At 37.3% G+C, this 12,588-nt stretch overlaps 1 long non-coding RNA gene across 1 annotated transcript in view; it reads right to left on the reverse strand.

Moving 5' to 3' along the window:
• Positions 1-2,067: 2,067 nt before the first annotated feature.
• LOC307060230 overlaps positions 2,068-12,588 on the reverse strand; it is a 136,124-nt gene continuing 125,603 nt past the window's right edge. Inside the window, exon 3 of the long non-coding RNA XR_013811147.1 lies at positions 2,068-2,312. This is a non-coding gene — a long non-coding RNA (uncharacterized lncRNA). The remainder of the gene's footprint in view (positions 2,313-12,588) is intronic.

Below are 12,588 nucleotides of genomic sequence, written 5' to 3' on the forward strand. Positions count from 1 at the left end.
ATTTGATGAGGGCAGTCTTTACCAATGACTTATGAAAAGCAAAGAGATCTGAGAAAAGGATTGATTTAAGACCTCAAGGAGTCCCTGGAGTGGTGGTAATGGGGGTGTTAGAGGCAGGTTATTAAAGGGGACACACATGTCTTAAGGGTTAATTGCTTTTCACCCAAGTTTGGATTCCTTTGGACACACACGTCCATCCATAGTGCTACACATTATGAAAACCGATGCTATGCCCATGGTCAGTTTCTTTCCCAAACTACATTTTTAAGGGCCTAAGCACATAAGAAGATGTGGGAGAGCAGCTTTTTCTCTGTCCCAGTTCTTTATTGACAGTTACGAGTCAGATGCACCTTCGAGTCCTCTAGAGGGCAGCATTGCTTAATTCCAAATGCCATACACAGTCTTGGGTCTTTGAAAAACACTGATGCAATACCTGTTAAGATGAAATTCTCCTAGAAGTTTCCTTGGAAATGGAAATAATTCAACACAATTTTTGAAAGATGTGCTTGGGAAATTTTCTGTGAAAAGATATTCTTCTTTAAATGTTCACAAGGATAAATTAAACCCTTGAGGCTAGAGTTTTCTCTCTTGCCAGTTTGGTTACATCATCTCTCAGGTTCTCATCACAAAATCAAGCTCTCCCCCAAAGACTCCCATAAGTCTTCATTCACCTCCTCCTCTTTCCAGGAAACATTTATTCATCCTTCATGTTTCATTAGTCTTTGAGGAAACCTTCATGACCTCTTCTTCCCTGACCACCCCTCCCCCAACTAAAGATAAGGGACATGGAAGTGAAAGAAGTGTTCCTGGGAAAGAAACAAAGGGAAATAAGAAAGCATTTTATCACAATTTTGATGATAGTTTTGTATATTTAAGGAAATAAATTGAAAATGTCTGATACTAATGCTTGAGACCAAGGTTAAAAATAAATGATTTTTTTGTGTGTTCATCTGGGGCTGAAAGAGCAAACCAATCCATTAATTAATAAGTCTTTTATATGGTTTCTATGTGCTTTGAACGGTGCTCTTGAATAGGAGATATTCTGGAGTGAAAAAGGAAATATATTTTCATTCTTGCTAATTTTATTTTAAAATATTATATCTGTTAAAACAACAACACAGGCCCAAAATGGCATCACTTATGCTAAAGCCCATGATACCAAACCTAGATTTAATACCTAATTGCAGTTTCAACCTTCATCAGGAATGTAATTTTTCTTGAGGTACAGCTTATGTACAATATTATATAAGTTACAGGTGTACAACATAGGGATTCACAATTTTTAAAGGTTATACTTCATTTATAGTTATTATAGAATATTGGCTATATTCCCCGTGTCGTATAATATATCCTTGTAGCTTATTTTATACCTAATAGTTTGTATGCCTTAATCCCCTATCCCTATATTGCCCCCCACCACTTCCCTTTCCCCACTGGTAACCACTAGTTTGTTTTCTCTATCTGTGAGTCTGTTTCCTTTTTGTTATATTCACTAGTTTTCTTTTTAAAATTCCGCATATAAGTGATATCATACAGTATTTTTTTTCTGTCTCATTTCACTTAGCATAATACTCTCCACATCCATCCATGTTGTTGCAGATGGCAAAACTTCATTTTTTATGGCTGAGTAGTATTCCATTGTATATATATACCACATCTTCTTTATTCACCCATCTGTTAATGGTCACTTAGTCTGCTTCCATAGCTTGGTAACTGTAAATAATGCTGCTATGAACACTGGAGTGTATGTATCTTTTCAAATTAGTGTTTCCATTTTTTTGTTTGTTTTGGATATATACCCAGGAGTGGAATTGCTGGGTCATATGGTAGTTCCATTTTTAGTTTTTTGAGAATCCTCCATACTGTTTTTCACAGTGGCTGCACCAATTTACATTCCTATAAAGTCTTATAGTTTTCTGAGTACAGATCTTTTACCTCCTTAGGTAGGTTTAATCCTAGGCATTTTATTCTTTTTGATGCACTGGTAATCTTACTGAGTCCCAAGCTCGTACTGCTCGCCACATGACAGGCCAATCAAATCAAGAGACAAGTTGTTGGGCAAGGAATAGCAACTTTATTCAGAAAGCCAGCAGAGAAGATGGTAGACTAGTGTTCCAAAAAACCATCTTGCCTGGGTTTGTATGCTAGTTTCTTTCATAGAGCAAAGAGGGGGAAGTGAGGAGATAAAGTAAAAAAAAAAAGGCAATAAGATGTTGCAAATATTTTCTAGTTCCAGCCAGACTCTGGAGGGGGAGGATGTTAATTTCTTCTTTCCTGCAGCCATGCATAGGTGGGCCTGGTCAGTATGTTTCCTGTGAGATAAACAAAGGTATTTTAGTTTAAGCTCAGGCATAGGAGGCAGGGTTCCCGGAAATAGGCCATTATGTATACTTTAAGCTACAGGCAGCATCCCTTTAGTGACTAACTTGTAGCAAAAGCACTAAAATACGACGGTTAAAGTAAAAGAAACATCCAATATGGAGTCAGATTTGTTCTTCCCTCTTACAGTAAATGGAATTGTTTCTTTAATTTCTCTTTCTGATAGTCCATTGTTAGTATACAGGAATGCAACAGATTTCTATATATTAATTTTGTATCCTGCAACTTTACTGAATTTATTGATAAGCTCTAGTAGTTTTCTGGTGGCATCTTTAAGATTTTCTGTGTATAGTATCATGTCATCTGCAAACAGTGACAGTTTTCATTCTTCCTTTGCAACTTGGATTCTTTTCTACTAGATGTAACCTTTTTTAAAATAAATTTATTTAATTTATTTATAAATAAATTTATTTTTTTTTGGCTGCAGTGGGTCTTTGTTGCTGCATGCGGGCTTTTCTCTAGTTGCAGTGAGCAGGGTCTACTCTGTGTTGCAACGTGTGGGCTTCTCAATGCAGTGGCTTCTCTTGTTGCAGAGCATAGGCTCTAGGCACAAGGGCTTCAGTAGTTGTGTCATGTGGGCTCTAGAGCACAGGCTCAGTAGTTGTGGCACATGGGCTTAGTTGCTCCGCAGCATGTGGGATCTTCCCGGACCAGGGATCAAACTCATGTCTCCTGCATTGGCAGGTGGGTTCTTAACCACTGTGCCACCAGGGAAGTCCCTACTAGATGTAATCTTAATCAACCAGTTTATCATTTTCTGCTCAACACCAATGTGGTAATCTGTCACATGAACACTCTCCATCCCCCAGAAAAAGAAGAGGCAATCTGTGTAATAAAAAGATGTTCTGGCCTAAAATTAATCATGTCTTTTCTTTTGCTAAGAGCTCCCTTGCCCCACCCTTCTTTCTATAAAAACCTTCCATTTTGTACAACACCTCAGAGCACCCTTCTAGTTGCTAGATGGGATGCTGCCTGATTCATGAATCACCTAATAAAGCCAATTGGATCTTCAAATTTACTGGGGCTAAATTTTGTTTTCTAACACATCTATTATGGTGGTGCTATGTGAAACAATAAAATCATATTCCAATTCTAGAACCTATCATAGCAAATTGTAACTTTTTTTTGCACATATCAGCCCCTTTAATACATATTTGCTCAATTGAGTTGACCTAAGCTTGATTGCTTAGTAAATTTAATTATTGTGTAAAATTTGGATTTACTTCAAGGAAATGAGGCAATTACTTAGACCATTATTTGAGTGAAGCAAGTAGCAAGTTCAGAAGAACAGATGTCTATACAGTCCAAATATCACGATAAAATTCACTAGGTAATTATTCAAGTTGCACATTTGCCTTAAAAAAAAATAGTTGAAAAACACTATCAATTGGCATGTGGTTAAAATGATTTTATGTCAAGGAATCATTTTTCCCTTTTCTGGCAAAAAAAAAAAAGCTGTCTAAAATAATCTATACTTTGGGAGAATTGCCAACACTGGATCCAGTTTTTTTGCCACTGTAATAAAGTGAGCTTAAAGATAACTCATGTTTAATAAAAGAAAAAAAGCTTCTTCTCTATATTTTCTTTATAAACTCTTAGAAGTATTTTTCGAAGATTAAATAATGTTAGTTTTATTTATTTATTTTTTTTGCGGTATGCGGGCCTCTCACTGTTGTGGCCTCTCCCTTTGTGGAGCACAGGCTCCGGACGCGCTGGCCCAGCGGCCATGGCTCACGGGCCCAGCCGCTCCGTGGCACGTGGGATCCTCCCAGACCGGGGCACGAACCCGTGTCCCCTGCATCGGCAGGCGGACTCTCAACCACTGCGCCACCAGGGAAGCCCAATAATGTTAGTTTTAATGTAACAAAACAAGATCTTTTGTTTTATTTCCTTTTTATTCATAAACATTTTCAGCCTTACCCCCTTATTTTCACCTAAATGAACCACATATGCTAAATATTAAAATTCTGTATACAGGAAAAATACAAAGATACATTTCATAATTGAAGAATAAATCATGTTAATACAACTGGAAACAGAGACCTAGGTTTCAGGGGCTTCCCTGGTGGCGCCGTGGTTAAGAATCTGCCTGCCAATGCAGGGAACACAGTGAAGATCCCACATGCTGCAGAGTAACTAAGCCCGTGTGCCACAACTACTGAGCCTGTGCTCTAGAGCCCACGAGCCACAACTACTGAGCCTGCATGCCACAACTACTGAAGCCTGTGAGCCTAGAGCCCATGCTCTGCAACAAGAGAAGCCACTGCAATGAGAAGCCTGTACACTGCAACGAAGAGTAGCCCCTGCTTGCCACAACTAGAGAAAGCCCACACACAGCAACGAACACAACGCAGCCAAAAAAAATTTTTTTTAATAAATTAATTAATTTAAAAAAAGAGACCCAGGTTTCATACACTCACTCACATATCCATTGTCTTAACACATATTTATTAAATAAATCTTACATGAATCTCTGTTCTCAATGCTATGTACTGCTCTCAGTGCTCCTATGGTTAATGCGTGGATTTAATAGTTTTAACAATCAAGTATGTAATTAGGAAAATAACAGTGTGATAGAAAACTTTAAAGAAGATAATGATTCCTTTTCACTTTACTGTTACTTACAAGAGGTATTGAAGAGCTTCGGGTGGTAGAGAAATCACCTCCACCTCAGGACATTTTGAAAAGTTTCAAAAGAAAAGTTGAATTTGAGATACACCTTATAAGAGAGGTAAGATTTCTTTAGGTACCAAGGGAATAAGAGTGTGTTGGTTGGAGTGAATAGAAGAAACTAAAGTGGGAATGACACATAATGATAGCAGTCATTTATTTAGTGGTTACTATTTGTCAGGTAATTTATCTCCTATAATTCTCACAATGACCTTAAATCCTCATTCAGTAAATGGGGAAACTCAAGATCAAAGACACTGAGTAATTTGCTGTAGATCACACAGCTCTTAGGTAACAGAGGCTGAATTCATTCCTCAGAGCTCTCTGACTCTTGATTAAAAGTCACCTACCTAGATCTCTTGTTCTTGGATCACAATTCATACTAAAGAGTACTCGACTTTAAGACTCAAAAAACTATTCTAGGGAAGCCTATAAGTGAAAAACCACATGTGCCAGTAGCTAAGCAATGTCTTGTTTCAATGCAGAAATGATATTTACAGTGAAACTGACCTTTCTTGTATGTAAGAGATTCAATACAGGATTCCATTTACTATGGCAGGATATGAAATTAACTCATGAGATTTGAACTTCCTGGTACTTTCAAACCAAGACTTAAAAATACCCTGAAATTTACAACAAGCATATTACAACTGGTGACTAAATGGGAGCACTGGGAGAAGTACAGTCGTAACAAAAGAGTTTAGATAACTTTTTATTACATTGGACTGTCTCCCTGCCTTAGTTCAAGGTTCTGATATTAGATTTCATTGGGGAAAAAATGAATTGAGATAACATCAGATAAAGCAGCATATTGTGAAAATTATGCATGGGATATCCCTATGAAATGAAATATTCCCCATCACTTAAACTAGAGTTGTATTAGAAGTATAAAGGCTTCCCATAAAATACATACAATACGGTCTAGCTCATATAACTTTGATTATATTTTCATCAGTCAAAACTGATGAAATTCAAAATTAATTCAAAATTAATTTGGAAGGTGAAATGTAAGTGTGTGTGCAAAACTCTGGATTTAACACTGAAGTGATTATGGTAGCCTAAAAATATAGAGACCTACAATTTAGAAAATGTTACTTGTGGTTGAGGATTAAAGAAGCAAAGGAAATCCATTGCTTTACTCTGACTCACATTTTCTACACAGGAAGCTTAAATTCATCTCATGCACACACACACAAACACACACACAAACACACACACACACTTTCAAGTAACCTTTGTATTCTACTAGGTAGATGCATGCTGGAATTAATTACTTTTGTCAGCCAAAGACAGCACCAGTGAACATTCTCAAATGTTACCTTATCACACAAAAAAGACCTACAATTTTTATTATGATCTTTTTGTCTCTTTTTGTAGACACTTATGATGAAATTTCATCTTTAGTGATGGCATTCATTGCAGTATTAGGAAAGGATATTTTCTCTTTTGGAGATAAATGGTGAGTTGACATTTTTGAGTCTCACTGGATTAACACAGAACCAGCTAGGGAAAAAAAAAGTTAAAAATGAAAAGTAGAATATAAGAAGTTCAGAAAAACTATCCTTGAGTTGACAGTTTGCTATGAAAATCCGTTTCCTTACTTCTTTTAATTTAACTAGAAATCTTTCAGTAAAGCTCACTATTTAATAAAATGGTTTTATGATATACAAAAAATGAAGATGTGATATCTAAGGGCTAATTTTTAAACTAATATGGGAAATATTTTCTTGAATCCAATAAAATGTTATCATTAAATATAATTTAACAACTCCCTGATAATGAAAACTGAAACTAACAAACATTGTACCAACTGTAGTTATAATGGCTTATAGAACAGGAAGATATTTCTCTTGGATATGCATATATTTTATATTGAATGAATCAAAAAGTATGTGTGTACCAGCAATCCTACACTGTAATGCACATATTCCTTTTAAAATAATGGCTCCCTGTATAATTCAGTTAATTGACATTTAAGCAGCACAAACTTTGTAAAACAAACCAGGTGCATTGGAGTGATCAAAAAAATAGGCATAGTTTGTGTTTTCAAGGGATATTTAATCTCTTTTGTCTGTCTTTTTTGTTTGGATAAATATCTCTTTTGATATTTTAATCTCTTTTCACAACCAAATTCAGTGCTTTTCAACTTTTAGTGAGCATCAGACTCATGTGGGTGCCAGTCTAGGATTTGATTTTACTTTTCTTACAAGCTATTATATTAGTCTGTTACTTTTCCATGGATGCTGGTAGGAGACACGAGACTCCAAGTTCAGAGATAAAGGGCTTTGTTACTCACAATGTAGCAAACAGTATGTGAACATCAACAAGTGCTTCATTTCCTTGCCCCCATATTCTCCAGAAGTGATGTAGAGTGCCCGGAAGGATGCCTACACATGATCCATGTTGCTAGAATCCAGGTGACTGAAACAGAATTATGTCTCAATCTCCTAGCTTCCCTTCTGGCCAGGCTGCCACCCAGAGGGTGTACCAATCAGGCCTACCTGAGGTTACTGGTAGGAGAAAGACACACATCATGCCCAGGAATAGTCAGGGAAGAATCCTGAATTTTCAAAATAGTTTTATATATTTCACCTCCCCTTTCCTGTGATCATTACCCAGGAGGAAGGCAAGAGGAGATCAACCCATTCTGAGATGGCCACATTCAGTGATCACACTGTTTGTTTTACCAGGAAGAGACAAGGTCGATAGAGTCAGAAATAATTTTTAGATGATTTTTTTTTTTTTTTTTTGTGGTACGCGGGCCTCTCACTGTTGTGGCCTCTCCCGTTGCGGAGCACAGGCTCCGGATGCGCAGGCTCAGCAGCCATGGCTCACGGGCCCAGCCGCTCCACGGCATGTGGAATCTTCCCAGACCGGGGCACGAACCCGTGTCCCCTGCATTGGCAGGCGGACTCCCAACCACTGCGCCACCAGGGAAGCCCTATATGATTTTTTTTAAATGCATTCTACCTCTCAATGATGCCAGCAGCCTGAAGATGATAAGGGCCATGAATGTACATCAAATACCATGATAATCAGCCTATTTTCAGTGGCCTTTAGGACAAAAGGCAAACCATTGTCAAACTGTAGATGGTTTGGAAAGTGGAACATGGCACAATTTAGATTTTAGAGTCATAGTTCGGTGGCCAGATTTTACTGATTGGACTGGAACAGCAACCCTACGACCAGAAAAAGTGGTGACAGTCATGAAGTACCACAGATATCCTTAAGATAGGAATCAAAGATTCCATGTAGTCAATTTGCCAGAAGGTAGAGGCAATGACTCCTGCAATGTGTCATTCCACTTGTGAGTCAGATGGGTCAACTTTTGGCAAGAGTCACAAGTTTGGCATAAAGTAATGACTTCTAGATCAGAAACATACAATTCTTTATGAACAGTCTATGAAAGTGGAGGTATTGACATGTCCAGTCCAATGATAAATTTAGGTAGTGATGGTGGCCATCTGAGTAGGCTTGATCAGCATCTTGATTCCAGTTGGTCTCATTAGAGAATGGGCCCTTACCATAGACATCTACATGAGTAACTCTGATTGCCAGATGAGATTTGTTTCCACAGTTCATGGCTCAAAAAAAAGGGTGCATTTAATCCACCAGTCTGAGGTCTTCCAAGTGGTAGACCAGATACTTGGGATATTGGCAACAACCCAAGAATTAGTAAAAATGTGAAAAGATTCATCAAGGATAGTATTGGCCAGGGCTATTAAGGCTACCTTGAGTTCTGCACAGTGAGTAGAGTAACCACATCCACCTTTGTTTACAAATATCTAGCACTAACACTGAATACCAGTAGCAACCCAATGAACACCATTAAGTTTTTTTTTAATTAATTTAATTTAATTTATTTATTTTTGGCTGCAATGGGTCTTCATTGCTGCACCCAGGCTTTCTCTAGTTGCGATGAGCGGGGGCAACTCTTCATTGCAGTGTGCATGCTTCACAGTGCACGTGCTTCTCGTTTTGGTGGCTTCTTTTGTTGCATGCTCTAGGCATGCAGCCTTCAGTAGTTGTGGCACACAGGCTAAGTAGTTGTGGTGCACAGGCTTAGTTGCTCTGCAGCATGTGGAATCTTCTCAGACCAGGGCTCGATCCCATGTCCCCTGCATTGGCAGGTGGATTCTTAACCACTGCACCACAAGGGAAGTCCTAAGTTTTAATTTAGCTGAGCTATCAGTAAATCAGGCCTAGAAATTTAGAAGAACACCTGTAAATCAAAGACCCCATTGGGCCAGCAGTGTTGCTTCATGAAGGCATTGGAGTTGAAGATAATATTTCCTCCAAAGGTGTAGCTGCCTGTTTCTGATGTAAGGACAAAATGCTTCTCCCGCCGATCCAGCTGTTCTCTTGAGTGTACCATTTCCATTCAACTAGTGAGGCTTGTTGGGTTCCTTCCTTGTCAGTAAGCCTGGACATCATTTTATGTGTTTATTGTCTATTTCTACTTATTTTCTGTGGATTGTATTATTTCCCCACTTTTCTATTCAGTTGTTCACACCTGTATTGCTTTGTTGAAGTTTTTTTATATTGTTTTCCAATCTTTCATTGCTTGTCATTTATGGCATCTTTCACTATACAAAATTTATAATGTCTATATCATCAAGTCTATCATGTTATATCTATATGCCTTCTGGGTTTGGTGCATCACCTGAAAGCTATTCTTCTACTTCAATATTATTAAAACATTTCTGTATGTTTTCTTCCAAATATTGTTTGAATTTTTAGTCCATCTAGATTTCATTTTTACATATGATGATTAGTATTCAAACTTTATTTTCTTCTAAATGGTCAATATCCTAACAGCATACATTTTATTATTCTTCCATAATCCATAAATCCCACTGATTTAAAATTCCTCCTTATTTTCATGCAAAAATTCCAAATATGCTGGAATATATATTCCAAATATATTTTGGACTGTTCATCTGAGTCTAAAATATTAACATAAGACTGTTGACAGGACAGGGAAAGAATTATGTGATATTGTTTTGAAATGAATAGTAATTTTTAAAGCTATTGCCTTGTAGCTCATAGTGTCATTGCATTTCTCAAATCATGCTTAAATGTGCATTTTTTTCATTTTCTTTATAATGTTACAAGGAGTATTATTAATAGAGCTTACATTAAATTTAGGAAAAGACAGTATAAAATTTAGTTTTTATAAGCAACTATTCAATAGCAAAAATAGAGTCAATCTTAAAGCATCCTAATAACTAGGATTAGTAAGAAAAAACACTGCTTCATTCTATATTCACATTTACTCCAATGTTGGAAAATCAAAGATGTGAGTGAAGCTAAAGATGATTAAGATCGGTATTTTCTTACTGTTACTTTTCTTTATTTTTGTGTCAAGACCAAAAGCTACTGAAGTCCATATAATTGGCTTTTCAGTCTTAAGGGAAGGAAATATTCAACACTTATTATATTTAATTATGGATTACAGAGGTTTCATCATTACCAAGGAGGTAACTTCTCTAACTTACATGAAATCCCCCAAATAAATCCTATATTAATTGACTATTGATATTAGATTATATTTCAAACTTAATTCCTGCTACTTGGTTCTTGAGTTTAGCCTTCAATCATGTGTATAGAATGTAGTCATTCATAATTTAACGTTGGCTATCCTAACCATTCTAACAAGATGGAGGCTTGATTGCTTTTCTGTCAGGATAGAGAGTGCATGCTCAGCACTCTTTGCCTAATTATGTCATTTAATTTTCACTATATTCCAGTCAATTAGATTTTGTTATTGTTCACTTTACTGATGGGGAAAGCCATAGTCAAAGAGATTAAGTGATCTGCCCAATGCCAAGTGCTAACAAAGAGCAAATTTGAAATTTAAAACCTTATCTGTAGTCTTCTGAAGTCCATGATATCACTGCTGTCTCATCATTCAAATTAAGCTTCAAGGGACTAGCTTACAGGTGTACACCAATAGCTCTGAGCAATAACGCTGTGGATTGAATGAATGGGAGTGGAAAGCTTACAAAGCCAAGACACAGACATTTTCATTACTTCTGGGCACAGATCTATTAAGAAGAGTCAGAAATTTGTCATTATTTTCTTTTTAAATTCAAAGCATGTGTTCAAAATACATGTTCAAGAGTTACTTAGATCATTTCTCCCATGCCCCTTTTTCAAGAACACTTATGTTGTTTACTGGACTATAGCTTGGTTCCTTTGTTTCTGTTTGTTTTCATTTATGAGCATGTAAAAATCTCACAGGGACATGTTACTTCCTTCCCTTTTTCTACCCTGTTTCCTTCCACTCAGTTGCCATAGGTAAGCAATTTCTTTAGCTCTGATTTATACTTTCACTTCTCTTTTTGAAAAAGAAAAAGAAGCTAAAGCAGATACATGTATATTTTCTTATTTCAAACATTATCTCTTTAAAATATAAGCTGAGTTACTTACCTGCTTAAAACCCTCCAGTGGCTTCACCTTACTCTTGTGATAAATCCAAACTCCTATGATCTTCTAGAACCTAAATTATCTGCCATTGACTAACTCTCTGACTTCCTTTTCTAGCATTCTACCCTTGGTCATTCCACTATATCTACTTGAATACACACATACTCATCCTTGCTCATGGTCTTTGAACTTGCTGAACTCTGCCTGCAATGCTCTTTACATTGTTCACCCTCTTACATTTTTGCATTATCTGCTCAAACGTCACCTCAAAGAGGACCTCTCTGGCAACCCCATTATCATGCTCTATACTCTTACCTTGCTTTGGTTGTTTTTTATAGCATTTGACACTACCCGACCTTTTATTATACATTTATTTGCTAGGTGATTGTTATCAGTACCACTCACTATAATTTGACCCCTGTGAGGCAAGAACATTGTCTTGCTCACCATTCTGTCACCTGTGCTTGCAACAGTGCCTTCAAATAGTGGGTGATCAAAAAATATTTGTCGGGTTTCCCTGGTGACGCAGTGGTTGGGAGTCCGCCCGCCGATGCAGGGGACACGGGTTCGTGCCCCGGTCCGGGAAGATCCCACATGCCGCAGAGCAGCTGGGCCCGTGAGCCCTGGCCGCTGAGCCTGCGCGTCCGGAGCCTGTGCTCCGCAGCGGGAGAGGCCGCAGCGGTGAGAGGCCCGCGTACCACAAAAAAAATATATATATATATATATACATATATATATATATATATATTTGTTAACTGTATTGATAAACTTATGAATCAATAGTTCCTCCATGTCTCATTGTTTTCCTTATTAATCTCATGCTGCCACCCTTTTGTCTACGAGTTATGTTAAAAAAAGAAAATTCTATGTTTTCTTTTTCATTGTTCCACTTGTCTTTAGTATTCCCATTGAATCTTGCTGCTTCTACTGCTTTTTAGAATTTTGCAATCATGTTTTCCCTTTCCATGCAATTTTCTTTCCTGATGTCATAATTTCCCCCTTTGAGCCTGTCTTCCTCTAGCAATGTCTTCTGCCTTGCTGAAAATAAAAGATTTTCTAACATTCTACCTTCTATCTTGCAGAAACATCATTTCAAAGAAGGATAGTTGT

This window comes from Hyperoodon ampullatus (assembly GCF_949752795.1).
Source record: "Hyperoodon ampullatus genome assembly, chromosome: 11".
Lineage (NCBI taxonomy): Eukaryota > Metazoa > Chordata > Mammalia > Artiodactyla > Ziphiidae > Hyperoodon > Hyperoodon ampullatus.